Genomic DNA, 24939 nt, shown 5'->3' with positions numbered 1-24939 from the left:
CTGCCAGGGAGGGAACTTGGAACCTAGATGCTCTTCCCAGAGCAGCTTCATCCCCTAATGTGGAATATCTTACAGTGCTCACACTTAAGTCTCCCATTCATATGCAATCGGGGTGGACCCTGCTTAGCTAAGGGGACAAGTCATGCTTGCTACCACAAAACCAGCTCTCCTGCCTTTTATATTAACGGTTACATTAATGTTAATGTAATCATTAACATGCAAAACATTTTACCTTGGTCCCAAATCATGGTTGGTTCTGGCCCATTGGGGTATCTGAGTGGTGTACCACTGGATTGGGCCCTCCCAACTCCCCTTGTTCTCCACCCAAATAACTCCATGGGAGTAATAGGAAGGACCAAATCTATGCTGCCCTGGCTTTAGTAAAATACTGCAGGACCAATTGTCTGTATTAACTGGCAAAACAATGAGTGTGTGTGTGTGTGTGTGTGTGTGTGTGTGTGTGTGTGTGTGTGTGTAGAGGGTCCTTCCCATGGAGGCCAGGCCTGAGCTGGAAGCAGGACTCATTGCCGTGGTTGGATCCAATGCACAGCCCACAGGAGTGAATGGCAGGTATTTGCTTCTAGCAAGAAAAGTAAAGGTATATTTAGGGACAATGAGACAGGGAAGCTATGCCCATGATCAGTAGAAAGCAGGCTATGGGAGCCTAGCCCATGGGAACCTAGATCATGGGGACCACCGAGCTTGCGGGCGAGCCTGGTGGTTCCAAGGCGTTTAGCCCACCTAATTCTCCCTTCCCTTAAATGAGCACTCCGTAAACCTCATTTTTTGCTGGCCTTGGGGGGGTCTCTCCAGAATGCCCCTTGCGCTTGTGCTGGGCATCCTGGAACTTGTGGCTCCTGATCCCCGCAGCCCCCACTGGCTCCGTGACAGAGCCGGTACAATCTGGCCACCCAGAACTGCAGGCTTTATCATCTGCCATGAGCTAGCCTCAGGAGTTAACCTCACTCCAGTTTTGTCCATTGCTCCTAGTCTAGCAAGCATAACATTTACTTTTTCATCCTGCCTTTCCTCTAAGGAGGCCATGGTGGTGTACATGGTTCTCCCCTCTCCTCCTTTTTCCTAACAACAACTCTGTGGGGTAGGTTAGGCTAAGAGGGAATGACTGGCCCAAGATCAGTCAGTGAGCTCCATGTTGAGTTTGACTTTCGTCTATTTGTTTATCTTTTTTTTCAAGTATGCCTCACCTTTCTCTGCAAACTCGAGGCAGCAAACAAAAATTAAAAGAATACATCAGTACAAATTCAATTAAAGCAAAAACAATTTCAGCAGTAAAAGATCATAATACCAGCATAAAAAACATAGAGGGGAGAAACCACTAAAAGAACCCAGTGACACTGGGAAACTCAAAGGATACTGGAGAAGCCTCACTGACATAGAAGTGTCTTCAAGATACTGTTTTAAAATTGCCAGGGGGAAATATCACCCAAAGATCAGGTGGCATCAAGAATCACAGAGGTTACTGCTTGCAAAGGATGTTGGAATGTTGCTTGGGATATTTCTGTGCAATAACCACCCCGACCCCCCACCACATCCCTGGTTGTTTTTAAACAACTTTAGAAAACACACCCGTTTCATCAGGCTTTTTAGTTTATGGTGTGTTGAAGTTCCATTTACAGTAATTTTAATCTGTTTTATATGGTTTGGGGTTTTTTAGCTGCTGCGTGTTTAGATTCTAAACCGCCCTGAGATTTTATATAGGATGGTATATAAATAAATAAAGGGATCCCAGTGCCAGGCCCGAAACAAAGCAGCCACTTTAAATCCGGCTGAAGCAAAGTGGAAAATCATCCCTCAATTTGTCAGATTGAATCACAGGCCCCTCTGGAGCAGCCCTCAGGTAGAATAGGTAAGTGGTTGTCACTATTTTTTTAAAGCTGGGGCCAATTTGGCAAAATGGCCTGCAATGTGAGAGCCCGTGGTGGAGCCAGGGAACAGAGGCCCCGGTTCTGCCTCACCCCTGGTGGCCCCACCATGTGTGCACCGCACGCGCCAGTGATGCCCTTTGTGCATGCCATCACATGCACGTGGGTGTGGCCCGATCGCCGGAAGGCCGGTGTGAGCCTTCCAGAGTCCATTAGAACATAAGAACAGCCCTGCTTGATCAGACCCAAGGAGGTCTATCTAGTCCAGCATCCTGTTTATCACAGTGGCCCACCAGATGCCTCTGGAAGCCCACAAGCAGGACCTGAGGGTATGCCCTCTCTCCTGCTGCGACTCCCCTGCAACTGGTATTCAGAGGCATCCCGTCTTTGAGGCTGGAGGTGGCCTATAGCCCTCCAACTAATAGCCGTTGAGAGACCTCTCCTCCATGAAGTTATCCAAACCCCTCTTCAAGCCATCCAGGTTGCTGGCTGTCACCATATCTTGTGGCAGAGAATCCTACAAGTGGATTATGTGTTGTTTGAAAAAGTACTTCTGTTTGTTGGTCCTAAATTTCATAGCAGTCAATTTCATGGGATGACCCCTGGTTCTAGTGTTGTGTGTGGGGAGACAAAATTCTCTCTGTCCACCTTCTCCACACCATGCATGATTTTATAGACATGTCTCCCCACAGTTGTCTATTTTCTAAAATAAAAAGCTGCAGGTGTCATAGCCTCGCCTCATTCCCAGCCAGCTGGGTGCATTTATTTCCCTTTCTCCCCCATGCTGGAGGGAGAGGAAGGGAAACCCTAACCCTGAGCACCATTGCTCACTGTGCTGATCTCCACACAGTACTGCATCATTTCTCAGTGCTGGGAGGGCCCTTTAAGGGAGATGGAGCCCTGTCTTAAGAGCTCTGTAGGGAAAGTGCTGGGAAGAGCTATACTTCTCAGCACTCTGTGCACACCTTCCAAGATGGTGCAGGGGCTCAAAAGGATTCTGTTTCCCTTTAGGGAGCCACACTTCTGGGTGATGGGGGGCCTGCTTCTGGCCCCCAGGCCTAACCGAGAAAGACTCTGGAATAGGTGCTGATTTGCATAGCCCTTGTTTTCATTTCATTCTTTATTTCCACCCTCATTCCACCAGGTGGCAGCACAAGGTTAGTATTGGTTTGGCCTTTGGACGATGAAAGCCTTGATGGAATGTAATCTGAACAGCAGCGTCCTGATGCATTATATGCCCATCCACTAATAGAAACTGGTCCGAGCAAAAATACTAGTAGACTTGGTTTATGGCATTCTGGGGCAAGATATGCAGCCGTGCCAGTTCATACTGGAGCATGCTACTTTATGAACTGTATAGGAACCAAATAACTGAAGTTCACATAAACCCACCATCCAGCGTAAAATCCATGTGGGCCAAACGTTATGAACATCTCTACAACTAAAAACAGTCCCAGTTATATCCGTAGGCAGGTGTATGTATGTTTTTATTTGATTGATTGATTGATTTCTATACCGCTCTTCCAAAAATGGCTCAGGGCGGTTTACACAGAGAAACAATAAATAAATAAGATGGCTCCCTGTCCCCAAAGGGTTCACAATCTAAAAAGAAACATAAGATAGACACCAGCAACAGTCACTGGAGGTACTGTGCTGGGGGTGGAGAGGGCCAGGGGTACAACTCTGCCTGCTTGCAATGAACTCTGGCTGCTTGTAATGCCCATCTCAAATGAGCAGAGATGGAAGTTTGGGATGGTCTACAAATCTGAAAGCTAAATGAATCAGAAATAAAATGAGAGCGAAGCTTTTCAGCCCTCTGTGTCATTGTCTGCGTTGGTTTTTAGTCCGAGCCAGAGACGATCTCAGCTTCTCCTTTGTTTGTCTACAGACAACCCTTATTTCATCTATCCACAAGTATCTAACTGATTCTCTTCAGGGACAGAGGCAAGGCAAGGCAGTTACCTCAGGCAGAAGATCACTGGGACTCCGGCCACTCTTTGGGTCTGTCTGACCCATAGGAACATGGGAAACTGCCTTCTACTGAGTCAGACCCTTGGTCTTTCTAGCTCAGTATTGTCTTCACAGACTGGCAGCAGCTTCTCCAAGGTTGCAGGCAGGAGTCTTTCCCAGCCCCAACTAGAGAGGCCAGGGAGGGAACTTGGAACCTTCTGCATGCAAGCATTCAGGTACTTTCCCCAGAGCGGTCCCATCCCCTGAAGGGAATATCTTACAGTGCTCACACATGTAGTCTCCCATTCAAATGCAAACCAGGGCAGGCCCTGCTTAGCAAAGGGGACAATCCATGCTTTCTACCACAAGACCAGCTCTCTGCTTTGAGTTCCATGATGGAAAGAGAGGAGGGTTAGAAAAATGTCATAATCAAATGACCTAGGAGGACTATTTGTTATAAAGTTGAAAGAAAAGCTTTGTTACTGTTTATTTAGGAGCATTAATTGAAGAAGGCAAACAACATTGTCCATATTCTGTCTTCCTTTCTTTTAAGCAGCAAACCAAGTGAAAGCAAATAGGAAGCACAGAAATGTCGGATGCTGCCTTCTACTGAGTCAGACCCTTTGTCCATCTAGCTCAACATTGTCTACCCAGACTGGCAGCGGTTTCTCCAAGGTTACAGGCAGGAGTTTCTCTCAGCCCTGTCTGGAGATTCTGCCAGGGAGGGAACTTGGAACCTTCTTCATGCAAGCAGGCAGGTGCTCTTCTCAGAGTAGGAAATATCTTACAGTGCTCACACACGTAGTCTCCCATTCATATGCAAACCAGGATGGACCCTGTTTAGCCAAGGGGACAAGTCGTGCTTGCTACCACAAGCCCTGCTCTCCTTCTGGCAGGTATCAACACCCCACCCTCTCCTGTTTATTTATTTATTATTGATTGATTTGTTCGATTTATATACCGCCCTTCCAAAGTGGCTCAGGGCGGTTTACAACAAGGTAAAAACAATTAAAACCAGTTAACGGTTAAAATCAAAACTGTTAAACAGAATAAAACCAATTAGACAATTCAACAGCTAAAAAACCCTGGAGAACCAGAGCAACCATTTAAAAACAAATTTTCAGTCATTTAAAACCCTGGAAGGCCAGGCCAAACCGAGAGGTTTTATGGGCTCTCCTGAAGGACAGTAATGATCTCGAATTACGGATTTCTGCTGGGAGTGCATTCCACAGCCCAGGAGCAGCTCCAGAGAAGGCCCGCCTCTGAGTTGCCACCAAACGAACCATTGGGAACTGGAGACGGACCTCCCCAGATGACCTCAACGTGTGTTGGGGATCGTGCAGAAGGTCCTGTTGCCAAAGGATCTGCTCTTGGGGTCCGCTCTGACCTGGCAAGCCTTCAAAGGAGCGCCTCTCATCTCACTCTCTGCAAAGCTTGCAAGAAGCAAGAGAGGAGAGGGGGGTCAACTCACACACCCCTGACAAAGCTTGCAAGATTCCGTTCTGAAAGGCGACTGGCCCCCAGCACGGGGGGTGGGTGGGTGGGTGGGACAAGGCAGCTTTTGGCACCTCTTTCTTGGGCTCTGCGACACCTTCGTCTATCCCCTCTCCCCTTGGTGCTGGAAGCCAGCCAGGCTCTTCCCACTCTCTTTCCCCATCACTTGGACCATTGCCAGAGCAGCAGCAGGGGAAGAAGGGAGGAGATGGCGACGTCCCTCTGTGCTTCCCTCCTGTTCCTGTCGGTCATGGGGGGGCGGGGGGGGTTGGTTGGTGGCTGATGGGAGGGAATAGAAGGAAAATATAAGGACGCCCGTGAGAGAGGTTGTGAGGGAGGAGAGAGGTTGGTGGGAGGCTCAGGGGGGTTGGGGGGATGGGACTCGATTTTGGGAAAGATGGCATCCGAATTAACGTGATTGGGTTTGGAAATTTATTTATTTAATTATGTATGTATGTATGTATGTATTTATTTAATATAGTTCTATACCGCCCAAAACGGAAGTTCTCTGGGCGGTTTACAAAACAATAAAAACAGCCAATAAAAGATTAAAACATTTCAACAATTAAAATTTAAAAAGTTAGAACTAGGAAACTAGTTTTAAAAGTTAAAACTAGGCAACTTGGAACAAGGTAGGGAGTCTGAAGGCCTCGCTCAGCAAGGAGGCTGGATTTGCAGAGCTGCCTTGGGGAACTGAGGCACCACCAGCAAGAAGGCAGAGGGTTTTGTAGTGAGCCCAGAAGCACCAGACCTTCTCCCATCCTCAGAAGGGCCTTGTTCCAGGGGAGATGTTGACCTCTTTTTCCTGAAGAGGGTGGAGTCAGGGGAGGCCTTGGACAAGCAAAATAGTGCTACATTGTCAGCACCAGATAGCAGCAAGGCCCATCAACTCTTCTGTTCTTGAGGCCCTGGGAGAGACAGTGCTGATGGTCGAGGGTCCAGAGTTAGGCCAGGGCTCATGAATACATCAACATTTGCTAGACTTCAGGCCGTCTCTCAGGGGTGATTGGCTCCCCTTGGTCCCAAGTGGTGGTGGGGCCAGCAGTGGCTTCTTGTGCCTCTTACTCTCAAGGAGATCTTTGTTTCAGTCTTGAAATAGGTCCTGACAGATCTTCCACAATTTTGGTGGGAAATAGCTCTGTCTGTTCTGAACCAATCTGAGGTCGTGTGTGTGTGTGTGTGTGTGTGACTCATCAATATATCTCACACAGTGAGTCACCAGGCCCTGAACTCTCATCCTCACCTCCTCCCAAACACCACATTCTATAAAATATAATTTTATAATTGGTATCATGTTTGTCCTCACAGCCTGAAAGGGTTAGTGTTGTGGGCTGGAAGCCAAAGAGCTGCTTGGGCTCATCTTGGAGGCTTGGGCTTCCCAAGAGGAATTTTTGACCCCCATGGCTGTTTCTGAAACACCCACTCATTTCAAAAACAGTTTGCTAGGCTAGGGATAGAAACGTTTGAAACTTGAGTTGGAAAACCTATTCCCTGAGGAACGGGGGAAGGCAGCCGAGGACTGTCTGTACTCAGCCTCGGAACTTTCTTCAGGCAGTCTACATTGGCCATAATCCAGACCAGGGTTCCCTCTAAGGCATGTGTGTGTGTGCACGCTCACGTATTTTTTGATGTCCGCTCAGTTAAATTAAATTAAAATTAAAAAATTAGAGAGAACACTGGTCGAGACGAAAGCTGCACTGTACAAGGATATGGGAACACAGAAGCAAAGGAAGCTACCTTGTACCGAGTCAGACCATTGGTCCATATAGCTCAATATTGTCTACATTGACTGGCAGCAGCTCTTCAAGGTTTCAGGCAGGTGTCCTTTTCAGCCCTACCTGGAGATGCTGCCAGGGATTGAACCTGGGACCTTCTGCATAAAAAGCAGATGCTCTACCAATGAGCTACAGCCCCATCCCAAAGGACTGCTGGTCTTCTGGTAGCAAGCATGACTTGTCCCCTTAGCTAAGCAGGGTCCACCCTGGTTGCATATGAATGGGAGACTAGAAGTGTGAGCACTACAAGATATTCCCCTCAGGGGATGGAGCTGCTCTGGGAAGAGCAGAAGGTTTCAAGCTCCCTCCCTGGCATCTCCAAGATAGGGCTGAGAGAGATGCCTGCTGCTGCTCTGTGTAGACAGTACTGAGCTAAATGGACCTATGCTCTGACTCAGTATATGGCAGCTTCCTGTGTTCCTGTGTATTGTGCTAGCTAGTAGTTATTGTTGTTGTTGTTATTATTAATTTAGTATTATTACTAATATTTATATACAAAAGTTTCAACAAAAGTTTCCAAAGCGGATTACATAGGAAAATAAATAATAAAGAGGATTTTTAATTGTTATTTATTTAATAAATAAATAAATAAATAATTTTGTTGAATTATAAACAAACATAATACAGTTGTGCTATGTCTGGACGCAGAACAGGTGCACAACCTGTAAAGTAAAGTGTGCCACCAAGTCAATTTCGACGCCTGACGCCCACAGAGCCCTGTGGTTGTCTTTGGTAGAAGACAGGAGGGGTTTACCATTGCCTCTTCCCGCGCAGTAGGAGATGATGCCTTTCAGCATCTTCCTATATCGCTGCTGCCCGATCTAGTACCAGTGGGGATTAGAACCGGCAACCTTCTGCTTGTTCGTCAAGCATTTCCCCACTGTGCCACTTGAGGTGGTTGCACAACCTGTAGCACACCTCATTTATTGCACCGCAGCACAAGAGAGCCATTCCGAAAGTCCCTATCATGTCACACAGCTTTGCAATCTTCTTGCGCTTGTGCAACTTTGCTTCTGGCGCAAGCACAACGGGAGGCTGTCAGCCAGCTAGCCAGCCCTGGTGATGTGCAGGCAACGCAAAACCTCTCGATTGACCAGGCTTCGTGTAAATACAGGAGGCTGACTTTCTGGCTCAGGATGACCAACAGAGCTGGGTCTGTTGCTGCTGCTGCACCGAGGGCTCCAGCTCAAGCCCCTGAGGCTGACCTCAGGGACCCTGGCTGTGGGGACATGCCCTCCTGCTCTGGATTTGGTAAGGTAGGGAATACCCACAACCTGTCTCTAAGAACAGCACTGGTGGTGGAACTTCTAAGAAAAACCAAACTAAAGCCCCTCTTGCAACTGTGCCCAGAAAGAACTGTCGGGTTCTTGGATCGAATCCTTCTTATGAGTAAGGCTGGGTATGCCCTACAGTTCTACACAAGCACAGAATTCTGTATTGGGTACAGCAGGGCCAGCCACGGGGTCTCAAGTGCCCCAGGCAAAGAGGCAGGTCTCACGATCAGTGAGACCCGCCTCAAGAGAGTTAGCGGGGAGAGTGCTCTCTCTTAGCCTGCTCTCCCCGCACACAAGGAAGCTGCAGCCTTGGGCGGCCGGATTGGCTGCCCACACAACTGCTGGCTCCATCACGTAGCCAGTGAGGGCTGTGGGGATTGGGGGCCGCGTGGCCCCTGGAAGTTCCAGCATGCTCTGCGCAAGTGCACAGAGCATGCTGGAGAGACCCCCGAGCGGGGAGGCTGATTTTTTAGCCTCTCGGTCGGGGGTCTCCTCGTGAGTTGTCGCGCCACGGAGCTGCACCACAGCAACACACAATCATAGAGGATCATAGAGCCTAGGTTAGCGGAGCACTCACTCTGCTATGCTGGGCTTAGGGGAGGGCTCTGTAAGCAGGTAACCTTCTTGAGAGCAACTGGGCTCACCTGCAACCCCAGAGGTTCTCACGGTCGCCAGAAAGCGGGCTCCCTTAGCCCGCTTTTTGGCGATCGTGAGAATCGCCTCAAAATTTGACTATGGCCACCCCCCTCCAGCCAAGAAGTGCAGAGGCCCATCTTTAACTTGAGCCACGCAGGTTGCTAATTGACCAGGACAGGAGAGAGTTTGGGCCAGGGAGACAGCAAGCCAAGCAAGGCACGAGTGTTTTTTGCCCACTCGCTCTTACCACACACACCTCCCTCCTCTTGCCCTCCAGGGCGGAGAGCCAAAGGACACTCCCTGCAAGTCAGACACAGCAGTGGTTGCTTGGAGAGGGAATGGGGGGAATTTAGTGCTCCCCAAGTGCTGGTTTCCTAGGCGACCGTCCAGGCCTGCCTAGTAGACGGGCTAGGCCTGGAGGGGGGTGTCCAGCATGCTAAACCTCTCAAGAGCTTTCTAGCCCTCTGTGAGCGCATAGCTACATTTGGGTCGAGGGCGGCCGATGCTTGTGGACCCTTTAAAGGGCCAAGCTCTGTGTAGTTTGTTGTCCTTTCCCCCTGACTCGCAGAAATATTACAACTAATGCAACATCAGTAAATTCCTTCGTTCACATCATTGGTATAGGTGTCAGAATTAGAGATGAGTGAACTGTCTCCCATCTGCCTCAAACGGCCTCAGAAATAATCTGTTCATTTCCAAAAACAAGAACAACAAAACCCTAGGCATATCCTGCAGAATTTATTGGGCCAATCGGAGATTCATTGAATGCTCTGTGCTGGAGCCCCTCTGCCTGGTTTACTATCCTCTTCCCTCTACTTCCATTCTGCCCTTTCCTGCACCACTGCTTCCTCCTCCACTTCCATCCTCTTCTTCCACCCACTTCCCTCCACCACTTCCACCTGCTCTTTCCTCCACCTGTCTGCTTCCTCCCCTTCTCTTCAGGGTGATCGCTCCGTTTCAGCCTCAGCCAGCTAACGATGCAATTTCTGGACATCCACGTCCTGAGCAAAGTGTCCTCTGAACTGTGCACCAGTAGCTCTGGATGCTCTCTGGCAATGCTAGCCCTTGTTTCTGTAGATACTGTGGCTTGATTCTGCCGTGCCATGTGAACATATGAAGCTGGTCAGGCGTTGGTCCCCTTGGCGCAGTATTCCAGGGGCCAGCAGTGGCTCTCCAGGGTTCCTGGAAAGGGTCTTGCCCACTCCTGCCTGAAGATGTCAGGGATGGACTTGGTACCCTCTGCATAGGAACCTAGGAAGCTGCCATATGCTGACTCAGACCATTGGTCTATCTAGCTCAGTATTGTCTTCACAGACTGGCAGTGGCTTCTCCAAGGTTGCAGGCAGGAATCTCTCTCAGCCCTGTCTTTGAGGTGCTGCCAGGGAAGGAACATGGAACCTCAGATGTTCTTCCCAGAGTGGCTCCATCCCCTGAGGGGAATATCTTACAGTGCTCACACATCAAGTCTCCCATTTATATGCAACCAGGGTGGGCCCTGCTTAGCTAAAGGGACAAGTCATGCTTGCTACCACAAGACCAGCTCTCCTCTGCATGCAGAGCAGGTGTTCTGCCACTGAGCGAGGGCCTCTTTCACCTCACCTCACCTCACCTCACCTCTCATCCTCCCTCGTGTGCTCTCAGCTTCTTCTGTCCCCATCTGGAACTCCCCCCCCCCGGCCACCTATAAAAATGTAAGTCTTTTCCCCTCTGTATTGATGCAGAATGCCTTTTGCAGCTCAGCCATGCCATTGCTCCCACTCCCACACAAAACTCCTGGCCTGCCCAATCTATTGTGGGAAGAGAATCATTTCATCCCTGATCTTTGCAGCCCTCCACACAGGCTGTTGTTTTCTTTGTCTGCACTGTTCCTTCACCATTTTTCAGCGGGGTCCCCACACAGCTTTCGCTCTTTCCCTCCTACACAGTTCCTCTCACTTTGCCTCCCACACACTGGCCTTGTGCACATGCTCTCTCGCTCAGCCACTCACTTGCTGCCAGACAGGCGTAACAAAATAAAACAAATAAGCCACACCCTACGTGAACATCTAATTTGCTCCCATTCCTACTACATGACTCTGTCCAGGCTCTGACCAGCCAGAACCTTTTGCAGCTCTTTTCTATGCAAAATATACATCGTAGAGACGGACGTTTTCACTTCCCCAGTTCACCCAGCTCCAGCTGCATAGACCCTATGGATTTTTCTTCTTTATTTTGTCCATTTCTCTCTCTCTCTCTCTCTCTCTCTCTCTCTCTCTCTCTCTCTCTCTCTCTCTCTCTCTCTCTCTCTCTCTCTCTCAAAACAAAAGAAACCCTTATGGCTTCCAATTCAAGAGTCATGTTTCATTTTTTCCCTCCTGGATGAAATTCATGGTTTGCTCCAATTGTATAATTAACACAGTTCCAATTTTATTCTGAAGAAGACTGTCAGTCAGTGTCTGAGCAATAGCACTGCGGCGTTGATGTGACTGAATATTCCTTCATATTTTTTTAAAAAGCCTGCACATTGAAAGCTAGCATGTCTGGGAGTGAGGTTCTAGTGTAGCCTTCTCCCTGACACAGATTTCCACCCAGAGGCCAAGCCAGAACTCTTGTGGGGTGAGTCCATTATGGGAGCCCTTGCCTGCCATCTGAAGTGGTACAGCTCCAGCACCTACTTACCCCCTCATTACCTGCATCTTTGGAGTCTTGCACTTTTAATGAGCCTTTCTCTCAAGCATCTTGCAGGGCTGGTATGCTGATCTCTAGCAACTTCCCTCCAGGCCCCAGTATCCCATAGGAGCATAGGAAACAATGTTTGACTGCACCAGACCATTGACCCCCTTGGTCGGTGGTCCAGTTGGGGAGAGGAGCTGGTCTTGTAGTAGCAAGGATGAACTGTCCCCTTTGCTAAGCAGGATCTGCCCTGGTTTGCGGTGTGATAGCCTGTCCTGCACTGGTTTAAAAGCAACATGGTGGCTAACATCCAGACTGACGTTGCACTAGTGCAAAGAACCAAGATGCACCCAGGCAAAAAGGTTGCGTAGCTCAGCAAATGATCAGAGAAGTGCTGGTCTTGTGGGAGCAAGCATGATTTGTCCCCTTTACTAAGCAGGGTCCACCCTGGTTTGCATTTGAATGGGAGACTACATTAGTGAGCACTGTAAGATATTCCTCTTTGGGGATGGGGCTGTTCTAGGAAGAGCATCTGTGTGCTTGCAGACAGATAGGGCTGAAAGAGAGACTCCTGCCTGCAAGCCTGGAGATACCACTGCCAGTCTGTGTAGACAGTACTGAGTTAGATGGACCAAAGGTCTGATTTGGTAGAAGGCAGCTTCCTGTGTTCCTATGTTCCTATCAGCTTAGTATTACCAATTTTGGCTCACATACAATGCATGTGCACAAGACAATGCAGGTGGTTGGAGTGTCGCCCAAGTGTCTGTGTAAACATTGCCAGCCGTGTTGCACAATGGGGCAATTCTGCTCCATCATAAACAGAGATATAGTGATGCCACACCCGCTGGGAATCGTGAATGTCGCATCAGATTGTGCAGCTGCATTTATGTGATTGGCTGCACAACACAAGGTCCAGGGGGCAGATCCAGCCCATGGAGACCTTTTCTGCTGGCTCACAGGAAGGAATTTTATTCATTCATTCATTCATTCGGAACATTTAATATACCGCCCACTCTGAAGACTCTGGGTGGTGCACAAAAACATGCAAACAAGGCAACATTAAAAATTGCATTCTAAATTAAAAACTAAAGTAACTAACAAAAAAAAATAGGTAAACTACAGGGCAAAATCCTGGCAAAAAAGAAAAGTCTTCAGTAGAGATTTGAAGATTAGTAAGGAAGGGGCTTGACAAATCTGAAGGGGAAGAGAGTTCCAAAGAAGTGGGGCAGCAACCAAAAGGCCCTTTCACGGGTCCTAGAGCCCTGAACCTCTCGGAAATCAGGGACCAACAAAAGGGCCATCTGAGATGATCTAACCGGACAGGATGTAACTGGATGGGAGAGGCGGGTCTGTAGGTAGACAGGCGCCAAGCCCTGCAGGGCTTTGAAGGTCAGAACCAGGACCTTAAATTGAACTCGGAAGCGAATAGGCAGCCAATGCAATGACTGCAGGGGAGGTGTTACCCTATCATATTTTCTGGCACCCATGAGTAGGTGAGCTGCTGCATTCTGGACCCGTTATAGCTTCCCGGTTTTCCTCAAAGGTAACCCTAGATAGAGGGTGTTACAATAATCAAGGCAGGAGATAACAAGGGCATGGGTCACTGTCATTAATGCCTACCGATCAAGGAAAGAACGTAATTGGCAAACCAGATGAAGCTGGGCAAAAGCACTTCTGGCCGCAGCCTTCACCTGCTGTTCAAGCAGGAGGTGCGAGTCCAAAAGGACCCCCAAATCATGAACAAGCTCCTTTGAGGGCAGCGCCACCCCATCTAAACAAGGTTCACGTCCAGCTTTTGGCCGCTTCGAGGGCTGAGTAAAAGTAGTTCAGTCTGAGTGGGATTCAGTCTGAGCTTCTTTTGATTCATCCAGACTGTAACAGCTTCCAGGCATCGAGTAAGCACAGAAACAGCATCTCCAGAATGGTCTGGGATGGCAATATACAGCTGAGTATCATCAGCATATTGATGAAATCTCACCCCAAACTGAGAAATGACCTGACCCAGCGGCTCCATATAGATGTTAAAGAGGACAGGGGCAAGAACTGAACCCTGGGGAACTCCATTAAGGAGTGGCCATGGGTCAGAGCACCTGTCCTCAATGCATACCGACTGGACATGCCCGCTAAGGTAAGAATGGAACCACTGCAAGATAGTGCCCCCAATACCCAATCCATGCAGGTGGTCCAGAAGGATAGCACAATCGATAGTGTCAAAAGCCACTGAGAGATCTAAAAAGGACCAAGAGAGGGACACTACCCTCATCAAGGTCCCGGAGAAGGTCATCCACCAGAGCAACCAGTGCTGTCTCTGTGCTATGCCAAGGCCTGAAACCCGACTGATAAGAATTAAGATAGCTGGTTTCTTCCAAGACCCTCTCGAGCTGGGCACATACAACCTTCTCTAACACCTTTGCTAAAAAAGGGAGGTTGGAAATCGGCCTAGAGTTGTCAAGGACCTCAGGGTCCAGGAATGTCTTGCAGCAAAGGCAGGAGCCATAAAGAGCCCTTGGACGATCCCAGTGATGAGCAACAGTGGCTCAATGCGCTTGGCCACCGGAGTCTAGATGCCCCTGCATGCCTTGCTGACCCCACCCAGGCCAGAGCCCACTATCCCTCATCCCCCCGACCTTTCCCCGACTCCAAATCTCTGCCCCTCACTTTTATTAATATTAATGCAATAGTTGATATGCTGAAAACTGACCCCGGCCCCCACACACCAAGTCATGGCTGATTTGGGCCTACCAGGGCATTTGAGTTGTGCGCTCCCGCTTTACCACAATGCAGAACTGCACTGTGGAGCAACATCAACCGTGGTGTCTCAGCAGACACAGCAGTGGGGTGGTGATCCACCTGCCCACGTTGCTTTGTGTGGTATGTGAGTCGTGGACTGACCACCACTCTCAGGGGTTGCAGCCAGGCATCTTTCCTCACCCTATGTAAAAGGGCAGAGCTGGCTGCACACCAAGCAGATGCTCTGCCCCGTTTCTGAACCTGATGGTGTCTTTTCTCCAGAGGCTCCTGGAGGGCATCCCATCAACTGGGTTAGGCCCCTCCCTCAGAGTGATAGGCAGGGTCAACTTGAATAGACTCCTCCAGAGGGAGGAGACACCCCACTCTGCCTTCCCCAGACTGGCCCTGCCTAGCAAGCAGGTTGGTAGGGTTTTTGCAGACCACTCCTGAGCCCCACAAGCTTTTCTTTGCCCCTCCTTTCCTGTCCTCCTGATTCGTTTTAGTTATGGCCAGGACCCTACATGGGGACAGGGTAATTTGGGCTGGCACCAGGCCACCACGGTTTCCTGTCAAGGCTGCCCAGCGACGGACCTTGCTGCATGGGTCAGCAAGGCATGGCCCGCCGATCATGCGGTGCCTCTTTTCTTCCTGGGACCGCATGTCCCAGCGTAGCCCTTGGGACCACCTGGGGCTTCGGCTCTGCCTCTGCCTCGTTCATGCCCCCCCCCGCCCTTGGGCTATCTTGCCGGTGAGAATATGGTGGTGTGTTCTCCCCACTCTCAGAGGGGCACATCCCTTCTTCTGCTGTGGCTCCCCCATTGCTGATGGTGGTGCTCTTTTGCCTTGCAGTTGAGACTCTGGGGGCAATTGGGCTATAGTCCTAGCTGCACAGCCCAACTCCCTCCCCTCCTGCAGGGCAGGTTGTGGACTGGTTATGGAGGGGACAGGAGAGTCCTCTGATAGCAGCGCCTCCCGTGCCTCCTCTGCAGTATTGGTGCCAGACTTACCACTTACTATGGATGGAGTGAGTCTCCAGTTACCCCTCCTTTCCTTCCTGTTCACGATCTTAGCGGAGCGTATGCCTACCTAGAATTTACCAAGTGGGTTAAGGAGCTGGTGGCTAGGGAGTGCCCATTCACCTGGAACTGCTGGATCCAAGAGCCCCTCTTGCTCTTGGTCTCCTGCAAAAAAGAAGCATGAGGAGAAGACATGCAAGAGGAAGCATGGCCACATGGGACAGGACAAGCATAAGTCTAAGAGGCACAGATCCAGCAGTTCCTCTCCATCTTCTTGTGCCTCTTCCTCCTCCCCCTCCCTCCAAGCACTGCAAGTGTAAACAAAAGAGCAAGGACTTGTTTGAAGGGAGAGTTCACGCCTCCACCAATGTCTTGGTCACTCCAGGAACAGAAGGGGGCATGAGAGCTTGGGAGGAATCGGACAGCTGTGTGGCATCTGTGTTGCCAGTGGGCAGAGAAGAGGATGAATTATCAGAGGAGGAGGAGACATATTCTTGTAATTACACACAGGACAGACTTTTCCAGGTGAAATTGTTTCCTGCCCTGCTGACTAAAGTTTCACGGGTTTTGAAACTATCTGATTCAGCCGCGAGTTCTGCCGACCCTGCCACAGCTGCTGTGGCACAGGGGGCTGTGGTGGTTTTTCTCAGGGGCCTCCCAAACCTCTTGTTGTCCTTTTCCCTGAGTCCTTTGAAAGAGTCAGGAATTCTGAATGGGATCTCCTGGCTAGAACACGGGAGATTCATAAGAACCCTAACTAACTGCCAGATACGGTTATGGACTCCCGTAGAGTCCCCACTGTGGATACCCCTGTTGCTGCCTTGTTGTCTTCTGTGTCCCTCCCAATGGGGAAGGTGGCCCTAAAAACCCATGTGGCAGGCAAATGGAAGCTGCCTTGCACAAGCCCTTTGAAACCTCTGCTGTGGCCTTTCTGGTGTCAGTTACAAATTCAGTTTTCTCCAGAGCTAACCTCTGGGTGGAGGACCTGGCCTCCGCAGAGTCGATCCCAAAGCCTGTTAAGGACGGTCTGGGAAAGACAGCTTTTTCAGCCATGCTACTGGAAGACTCTTCATTGGACACTGTCCAGTTTTGTTCCAAGGCTATGGCTGCCAGTGCCATGGCCAGGTGGAACGTATGGTTGTGCAATTGGAATATGGACACCAGATCCCAGGCACTTTTTGCTGGCTCTCCTTTCTCAGAGGGGAAGTTGTTTGGCGATCCACTGTACAGGATCTCGGTGGAAACCAAGGATAAGAAGAAGGCTCTGCCCATGGCAAAGAAAGAGGACTGCAAGTTCAAAGCTCTTGCCAAGCCATGGCATCCTCCAAGTCTCCCCAGCTTGGTTGGCATAAGCCTCAGTGGCCTCGCCAGAAGTCCTATGTTATGGGGGTTTGCACACACCCTCTCTGAGCCTTTGGCTTCCTCTGCCAAGGGTCCCAGAAAGCAGTCTTCCTGACCAGATACATCCTCCAACCAAGTGCCGGTGTCACGCCCTCGATCTCAGACAGCGAGGAGGAAGTGGAAGCTGTCAACTTTCCAGCCGATGCAGGAGTGTCTGAGGGACAGAGCCCGACTGTCAGCGTCCATGAAACGGCTGTGGTAGATCCAGCTAATGATTTAGAGCAGGCACAACAATCTGAGACAGCAGAAATCATGAAGGACCAATCCGAAGAGGAGCTATGCAATCAACCTCCACTGACTCCACAACAGCGGCGTGTCACAAGACGCAGGATTCAATTAGAGACTATTAGGAGGAGCAAATGCCTCTTGCAGAGGGCTGATAAGCCTTGAATTCCTGCCAGCTGGGAGCTCTCGGCTTGCACTATAAATTATGTCACCAGCTTTCTACTCACTGCTGAAAAGCAACATCTGTCAACCTCTGTGTTGACAGCGTGCAGCCAAGTCTGGTCAAGACGAACTTTCCGAGCCGTATCCAGTTGCAGCAGCTCCATTTTGTCCCGTGATCTTCCCTGGCAGTTGGCCAGACCCTGACAGCCGGTCTCACCCGGCACCTTCTGCAATTTGCAGAATGGACTCCTTCTGCCATTTGCCCATTGATGGGTCATGTCCACATCTGATCATTGGGTTCTGGAATAACACAGGGCTATTCTCTGGGATTTTCCAGGCTTCCGTCACCAAAGTCCATTCCTTCTCAGCACTTGCAGAACCCTGAGAAACACTGGGCTTTTCAATGGGTGACCCGACATCTGGTCGAAATCAACACCATAGAACCAGTTCCATTCTAGAAGTGTGATGTAGCCTCTGTGTGACGGGAGACATGGATGCTGGGCTCCACACCTTTGTCCTCCAGGAAGGTGTCTACCAACAGGCCTATGGAGGTACCTGGCATGCCATTCAGGCATGGTGTGTCTCTTGTGGTAGGTTGGTCCGCGCTATGGAAGTGCATGACATCCTTGGGCTCCTGCAGGCTGGTCTTGACAAAGGTTGAAGCACCAATACTCTCAGGTGTCCAGTTGCTGCACTCAATCGTGTTTTGGATGCTAGGGGGCAGCATGAGGCTTCTGCCCATCCTCATGTTTGGCGTTTCCTTAGAGAGGCCACCTTACTTAACTCTCCATTGGTTCACTGGTTACCTACCTGGAATTTGAATTGGGTTCTCTCAGCTGTCATGTCACCCCCTGGTTTAGAGCTCATGGCCACGCACAATCTTTGCATATTGAACTTCAGGGCTGTTTTTCTGGTTGCCATCTCGTCAGCGCATAGGGTGTCCAAGCTCAGTGTTTTCTCAGCTGACCCAGTTGTGTATTTTCCATAACTCTACAGTTGTTTTGCGCCCTGATCCTTCCTTTGTTAATTAAAGTTAATTCTTTTTTCCACCGGTCCCTCGCCTACTTCCTGTCTGAATGCCATGCATCCTCAGGAATGCAGGTGGCATTCCATAGATGTTCAGAGAGCACTTAGGTTCTATCTGGATCATACAACTGCATTCCGGAAAATGGAGTCTCTTTTTGTCTCCTTTCAGGATAGTTTTCTATGGGGAAGAAGGTGTCTTCCACAACCATTTCTAGATGGCTCCAGTGATGTATCTCATTGCCCCCCAATGGGCATTAGGGCCCATTCCTTGTGGTGGTGGGCAACCACTTCTGCTGTGGAGAAGGGCAATTTCCCCACAGCTGAAATCTGTCAGTCGACCACTTGGGCCTGCATTCATTCTTTCTCTAAACATTACAAGATTTGATGTTTGCTTGTCCTCTGATGCTGCCTTTGGCAGATGGGTTTTGCTCTCTTGGTGATGTGTGGTACCTTTCCTGCCCTGGGGTGGCACTGCTCTTCTACATCCCAATCGATGGAATGCCATCTGGGAGCTTCTGGAGAAAGGGAAATTCTTACCGTGAATTCCGGTTCTCTGAGAATCCTGGAGGGCATTCAGCCCACACTGTGGTTTGGTTACCTTGGTTTGGTTATTTTCTGTTTCTTGATGCTTCTACCTTTGCTGCACATGTGGGACAGGTAGTTAGGCCTCTTGGGGCTATTCCTTCTGTCTCCCTTCTACTCTTCACCCCCCCTTTTCTCTCTCTTGCAGTTTTTTCTTAAATGAATTGTTCTCAACTTTGTTCCATGTTCAGAGTTCTGGGCTTAGTTTTCCCCCCTGCAGGGCATAGTGAGGGGTGCCTCTGCTTTTCCAGTTCTGGTCAGGGAAAGGTGGGGCAGCCCCTCCCACTGGAGGAGTCTGTTCAAGTTGACCCTGCCTATCGCTCCGAGGGAGGGGCCTAACCCAATCGATGGAATGGCCTCTGGGAGTCCCAGGGAACCGTAATTCATGGTAAGAATTTCCCTATCTCTACCTTGGATTTCATTCTGCTCCAGCCCTGATTCTGCCAAGATTTACCTCCCTGATCCCGAGTCTACAAGCACTGGATATATCCCAGCTAGCCTTGAGAGTGATAAGAATTCTCCAGACAGAAATGCCATGGGTATATAAGCCCAGAGTAAATTCTACTATTCCAGGGAAACCTGGCCCATCTTTCTGCTCCTCCATTTCCCTTTCCACTGGAGTTCATATCCAGTTCAGCCATTCCGAATTAACAGGGCATTCATACTAAGACTGTCAGACTGAATTAGACTGCACCTGATGGGTTGATGTGTTTACAAAAAACTTTCTATCCTCGTGCCTTAGTCGTTGTGGTTTCGGCTGTCATGTTTGGGGTGAAGTCGCTTGAGTGCCAGAAAAATCAAAATCAAATTCATCACTGGGAGTTGTAGCCAATGACATCCTCAAACACATTTGTTTGTGCGACCTGCTAGGGGCCGGATTTGTGTGTGTGTGTGTGTGAGAGAGAGAGAGAGGGAGAGAGAGAGAGATGAGACTATGAATATTATTCTGCTCTAATGACCACTACGTCTTTCATTTTTCCTTGTAATTTAAACAATGACCACAGTCCTCATGCGGCATGATAATTTAACCTGGCCATCCATGAAAACGAGTTTATACAAGAGATGTTTTCAGTATTTCTGGATCAAATGATGTGTTACAAAAAGATGTGTTCCTTTCTTGAATGTTTTGGGGTTTGTTTTATTAAACAACAAAAAAGCAAATTCCACCTGGACTGGCAGCTAGTTGGGGCAGAGGAAGGAGCATTTCCCCCACTTTTAACTTTCCAACTCCAAATCTCTCTCTCTCTCTCTCTCTCTCTCTCTCTCTCTCTCTCTCTCACACACACACACACACACACACACACACACACACACACACACACACAAAACTGCCTTTTCACCTACAGGGGGATATATTCCGGTTCCTTCTAGCTTCACTCTGTGTGTGAAAAAGCAGCTTGGAGAGGATGATTTTGAACTGAAAAATGTCCATAAGAGTACAGTAGTTTCTGCCCATCTTTCGGCTGCCTACATTAATTTTCACTCAAAGTATGGGGCCATAGCTCAGTGGTAGAGCATCTGCTTAGCATGCAGTAGGTCCCAAGTTCAGTCCCTGGCAGCATCTCCAGGTAGGGCTGAGAAAAAAACTCCTGGAGAGCTGCTATCAATGATAGTAGACATCACTGAGCTAGATGGACCAATGATTTGACTGAGTATAAGGCGGGTTGTTGTTGTTTTTTTAATGTTTCTGTGATTTAAAAAAAAAAGTAAAGAATGACCACCACTGTGGGAAAAGAACTACAGAGCTTCCCAAAACATGTAGTTTGAACCTCAGTTGCACTCAGAATAGTTCCTTGTAAGCATTCTCATAGGGTAATGAGAATCCTCTGGCTAGTATGCTGAAATGAAGTTTATTCTGACACATTTTTGTTGAGAGGGCTGTTGGCCAATCAAAGAATTTGTAAGCAATTAATCATCTGAAGTGTAAATGGCTGTATTCAGCACCAGCACAGCATTCCTCCAGTGGCTGTTCGTGCTGTCTGCCATGTTTGTGAGAGAGAGACTGTGAATCTCTTGAGGACAGGGAACCTTCTTATTATTTATTTATTTATTTATTTACTCAGTCAGACAGGTGTTATTGACTGGTTTGTTTTCTCCAGACATCAAGTCCTTCCCAAGGACCTGGGATGGCTGAATTTATTATCAGTATTGTTGCTGTTGTTATTATAGATATTGTCGCAGAATATAGGCTGTTCCCAGTAAAGTTGCTTTTTGTATTTGGCTGATGGTGATTTCTGTGGCCCCTATGGTGTTGAGGTGCTCTTCAAAGTCGTATTATTATTTCTTGTTTACACAGTCAGACAGGTGTTATTGACTGGTTTGTTTTATCCAGACATCGAGTCCTTCCCAAGGACCTGGGATGCCAGAATTATTATTATTATTATTATTATTATTATTATTATTATTATTATTATTATTATTTCTCTATGAAGTAATTATAAATTACTTCTCTGTACAGTAAATTATAAATCAGTGAAATGTGAATATATTTGGTATTAACCAAAGATCACATGCTTTCTTGTGATGAAAAAAAGCTAGGATACAAATTTTCCCAGACTGCTGTGCCCAAACTGGCAGTGGCAGTAACCTAGACTGCTATTTGCAGCTGCCATCTTTATTTGCCTGTAATATAATAATCCAATAAACCTTTGGTTTGAGAGGAAAGTTAAAAAGCTTTACATTTTCACTTGTGCTCCTAAGCTTGGAAATTGCAAATTAAGGGGCTCACCTTAACTTCTGCACCATATAAGCCATAAAGACTTTGTACATTCTTGTGTATCATGCTGGCTTTAGAAACGAGGCTCCATGCAGCCACACTTCACCTTGGTCTTTCAGCTGGACATTGGGCTGGTGGTGGGGCTGCATCCAGACATAAATTCAACTGGTGCATCTTCCCCAATCACTTCCTAGTTCTGATGAATTCCTGACTGATGTATTTCTACAAGGCACAGTGCTTCCAAAATGACATGGTAGAGGTTAGAGTGCTGGACTAGGACCAGGGAGACCTGAGTTCAAATCCCCATTCAGCCATGATACTAGCTGAGTGACTCTTGGCCAGGCACTTCTCTCTCAGCCTAACCTACTTCACAGGGTTGTTGTGAGGAGAACCTCAAGGATGTAGTACATCGCTCTGGGCTCCTTGGAGCAAGAGCGGGATATAAATGTAAAAATAAATTTAAAATTTAAAAAAAGGTATTGGGACATTGCATAGGTAAAGAAAGGTGGTGGCTGCCGATGTAGTTACCAAAGAGCATTCTGGGCAATTGCTGCTGAGGTGGGACCCCACAAGGTTTGGAGGATGCTTATCTTAGCAAAGCAGTGGCAATGACCTGGAGAGCTCTTTGGCAGCCACACTGTCAGCCTCCATTTTGCTTTACTGATAATCCAGTGATGCAACGATAAGAGCATTGCATTATAGGGTTTTTTTTTTGTAAAAGTGTGGGCTCTGCCAGCACAGCTACACCTCCCCCACCCACTGCAAAGAAAGTCACTTGGCAGAGGGCACCCATAGACCCTAGCACTGGCACTGTGAGGTCTAGAGATTTCTAACAGAATCCGTAGCACATCAACAAACTACAATTCCCCATAGTCTTTGGAGGAATCCACAACTCTTAAAGTGGCATACAACAGATAGATTTGTGGTGTGGGGTTTTTTTAAAAAACGATTCTTGATTTTTAAATGATTTTTAAAAAATGATTTGTTTAAATAATTTTTGCTAGTTTTTGTTTTTGTTTGGGTCTGCATGCTATTTACTGCTATTTTTGTATAAATTGTTTTATTGGATTTATTCCATTGTTTTGCTATGGTCTGATGACTAAATGCAATTAAAAATCTACTACTATATTTAGGACAGACAGGGCCAAAAATAGTTCATCTTTTCTGTAGTTACTGACTTTTTTTGAAATGATATAAATCCAAGTCCTTCTCATGGAGCTGTCCAGGGTCCTGAATCAAGTGAGTTTTGATTAAAGATGTATTCTACCAAAGACAACCACAGGGCTCTGTGGTCACCAGGAGTCAAAACCAACTTGAAGGCACACTTTACCTTTAAATTCCATCTAATGGAGTAGTGGGGAAATGACTTGATTAACAAGCCAGAGGCTGCCGGTTTGAATCCCCTCTGGTACCTCTATCAAGCCGCAGCGATATAGGAAGATGCTGAAACGCATCCTCTCATACTGCGTGGGAGATGGCAATGGTAAACTCCTCCTATATTCTACCAAAAGACAATCACAGGGCTCTGTGGTCACCAGGAGTCGACACCGACTCAATGGCACACTTTACCTTTACATTCCAACAGCCAACAGCCAAACCCCTCTGAAAAAGGTCACATGCAGGGAGTTATCCTGTTGTTTACTGCCATAATCTTGGATGTATGCTGCCTTTGACCATGGAGGTTCCATTTAGCTGGTTGAATTATCACAACAGACACAAGCCTTATTCAGACGGTATATGTAAAATGCTGTACTTGCACACAGCTGTCAAAAAAGGGGTGGAAGTCCTTTCTCCTCCCCATTAAGAAACATTGAAGAATAAACTCCTTTGAAAATTTATCTACATATTAAGACCGCTTATGGGATCTTCCTCCCTATACATGAAGATTACACCATACAGACTCTTTTCATGTGGAACTAATGAGAAAATTCTTTGGATTTGAGGACTTTTAGAATTTGTGGCCTCTGGGGTCTCATTTTGAAATATAGTTTTAACATGTTAATTGTTTATATTTGAAATACAGTATTTAGCATTTTGTATATACCATTTTTGGACTATATTATTAAGTTATATTCCATGGTGGTGATTTCCCCCCCTAATATAGATATTTAAAACAAAGGTTTTGTGACCTCTAAGAGTAATATATTAAACGAACATTCCATCAGTTGGTCTTTGTCATTTTAGTGGATGCAGGGTTTTCGTTTGTTCATAATCCTACCCCTGAAGACGTCAATCAAGCTCCCTCACTCCCCCTCTTGCAGTGTCTGTGATTACCGTCATACGTATAACGGCAGCTGCTTCTGTGATCGGCAGCTTGGGGTGATCCAGGTTACCCATCACAGAAGTGTCTGCCATCATGGTTATGGCACCTCTCTCTTCCCACAAACACGGCTGTTTCAATGAGCAGCAAGAGGAGGGAGGTGATTGACATGCCAGCTTGAAGGATTTCTGACTTGCTTTCAACACTCATGAGCATGTGCCCCATTCCTTGTTTGAGTCTGTATAGTGGTTATAATCACCCCCAAATTATAGAAGAAACTGATTAGGAAGAGGCCCACATATGGGCCAGGTGGTGTGGGTCCCATCTGTTTTAAGCATTACTAGCTGACTGGGCATATAACATCTGTGCCCCTAGTTCTCCCTGACTAGTCCCCCCCCAACTTCAGCCCCTTCTCCCTAACCCTTCCCCCAGGCGTTTCTGATGCCTGCCCGGCCCAGGAGGCCGGCCCGCTTCTCCCCCCGCCCACTCCCCGCTCGGGGTTTCTGGCTGGCTTGCCTGCCTGTAAGCTCCTGCTGCTGCCTCTTCCTCTTCCTGGCGGCCTAGCCGCCTCCTGACCCCAGCATCCATGCAGGGCCCACCGCCGCCGCCTCCTCACCACAGCCGGTCCTGCTGCCCGCCCACTCGCCCACCATCCACTGCCATTTCCCTCGGCAGCAGCTTACCATCCTCCTGAGTCCTGCTGCGTCCGAGCTTCCACTGCCCAGCCAATCCGCTGAGTGCCAGGAAGCAATTGGACACTCCTACGATTTTTAATGGATTTTTGAAATATACATACAATCTGTATACAGTGTACATGTACAGATCTTACACATATACAGTTATTCATACATTTTGTTCAATAACCTACAATAGTACGCTTCCTCTCTGTGCCTTACATTTGAGGGGGCCCTGTACTCAGGTTCACTTTTAAAATGAACACATGTATGATCTTTTGCACAAATGCATGTTGGTGTATTTGTCTGGTCAATGACCGAAATAAAGATTCCATTCCATTCCATGTTGGTGTATATAAACACTAGGCCTGTGCACAGTCTCAAAAGTCAGATTCCGACAAGACCCAGCCCAACCATGGCACGTCGGCCTCTCTGTGGCTCTGGGCCAGTCACATATCTCTCAGCCTAACCTACCTCACAGGG

At 48.1% G+C, this 24939-nt stretch overlaps 1 protein-coding gene and 1 non-coding gene across 29 annotated transcripts in view; one reads left to right on the top strand and one right to left on the bottom strand.

Moving 5' to 3' along the window:
• The window catches only part of DLG2 (discs large MAGUK scaffold protein 2), a 1429269-nt gene that overhangs the window by 1144222 nt on the left and 260108 nt on the right, over positions 1 to 24939 (top strand). The gene's annotated exons all lie outside the window — the stretch shown is intronic.
• Positions 7170 to 7241, bottom strand: TRNAK-UUU (transfer RNA lysine (anticodon UUU)). Its single transcript has one exon. It is a non-coding gene; the product is annotated as a tRNA-Lys (tRNA).

Source organism: Hemicordylus capensis, chromosome 3 (assembly GCF_027244095.1).
Source record: "Hemicordylus capensis ecotype Gifberg chromosome 3, rHemCap1.1.pri, whole genome shotgun sequence".
In the NCBI taxonomy this organism is placed as follows: Eukaryota; Metazoa; Chordata; class Lepidosauria; order Squamata; family Cordylidae; genus Hemicordylus; species Hemicordylus capensis.
This window is presented reverse-complemented; position numbering and strand designations above follow the sequence as displayed.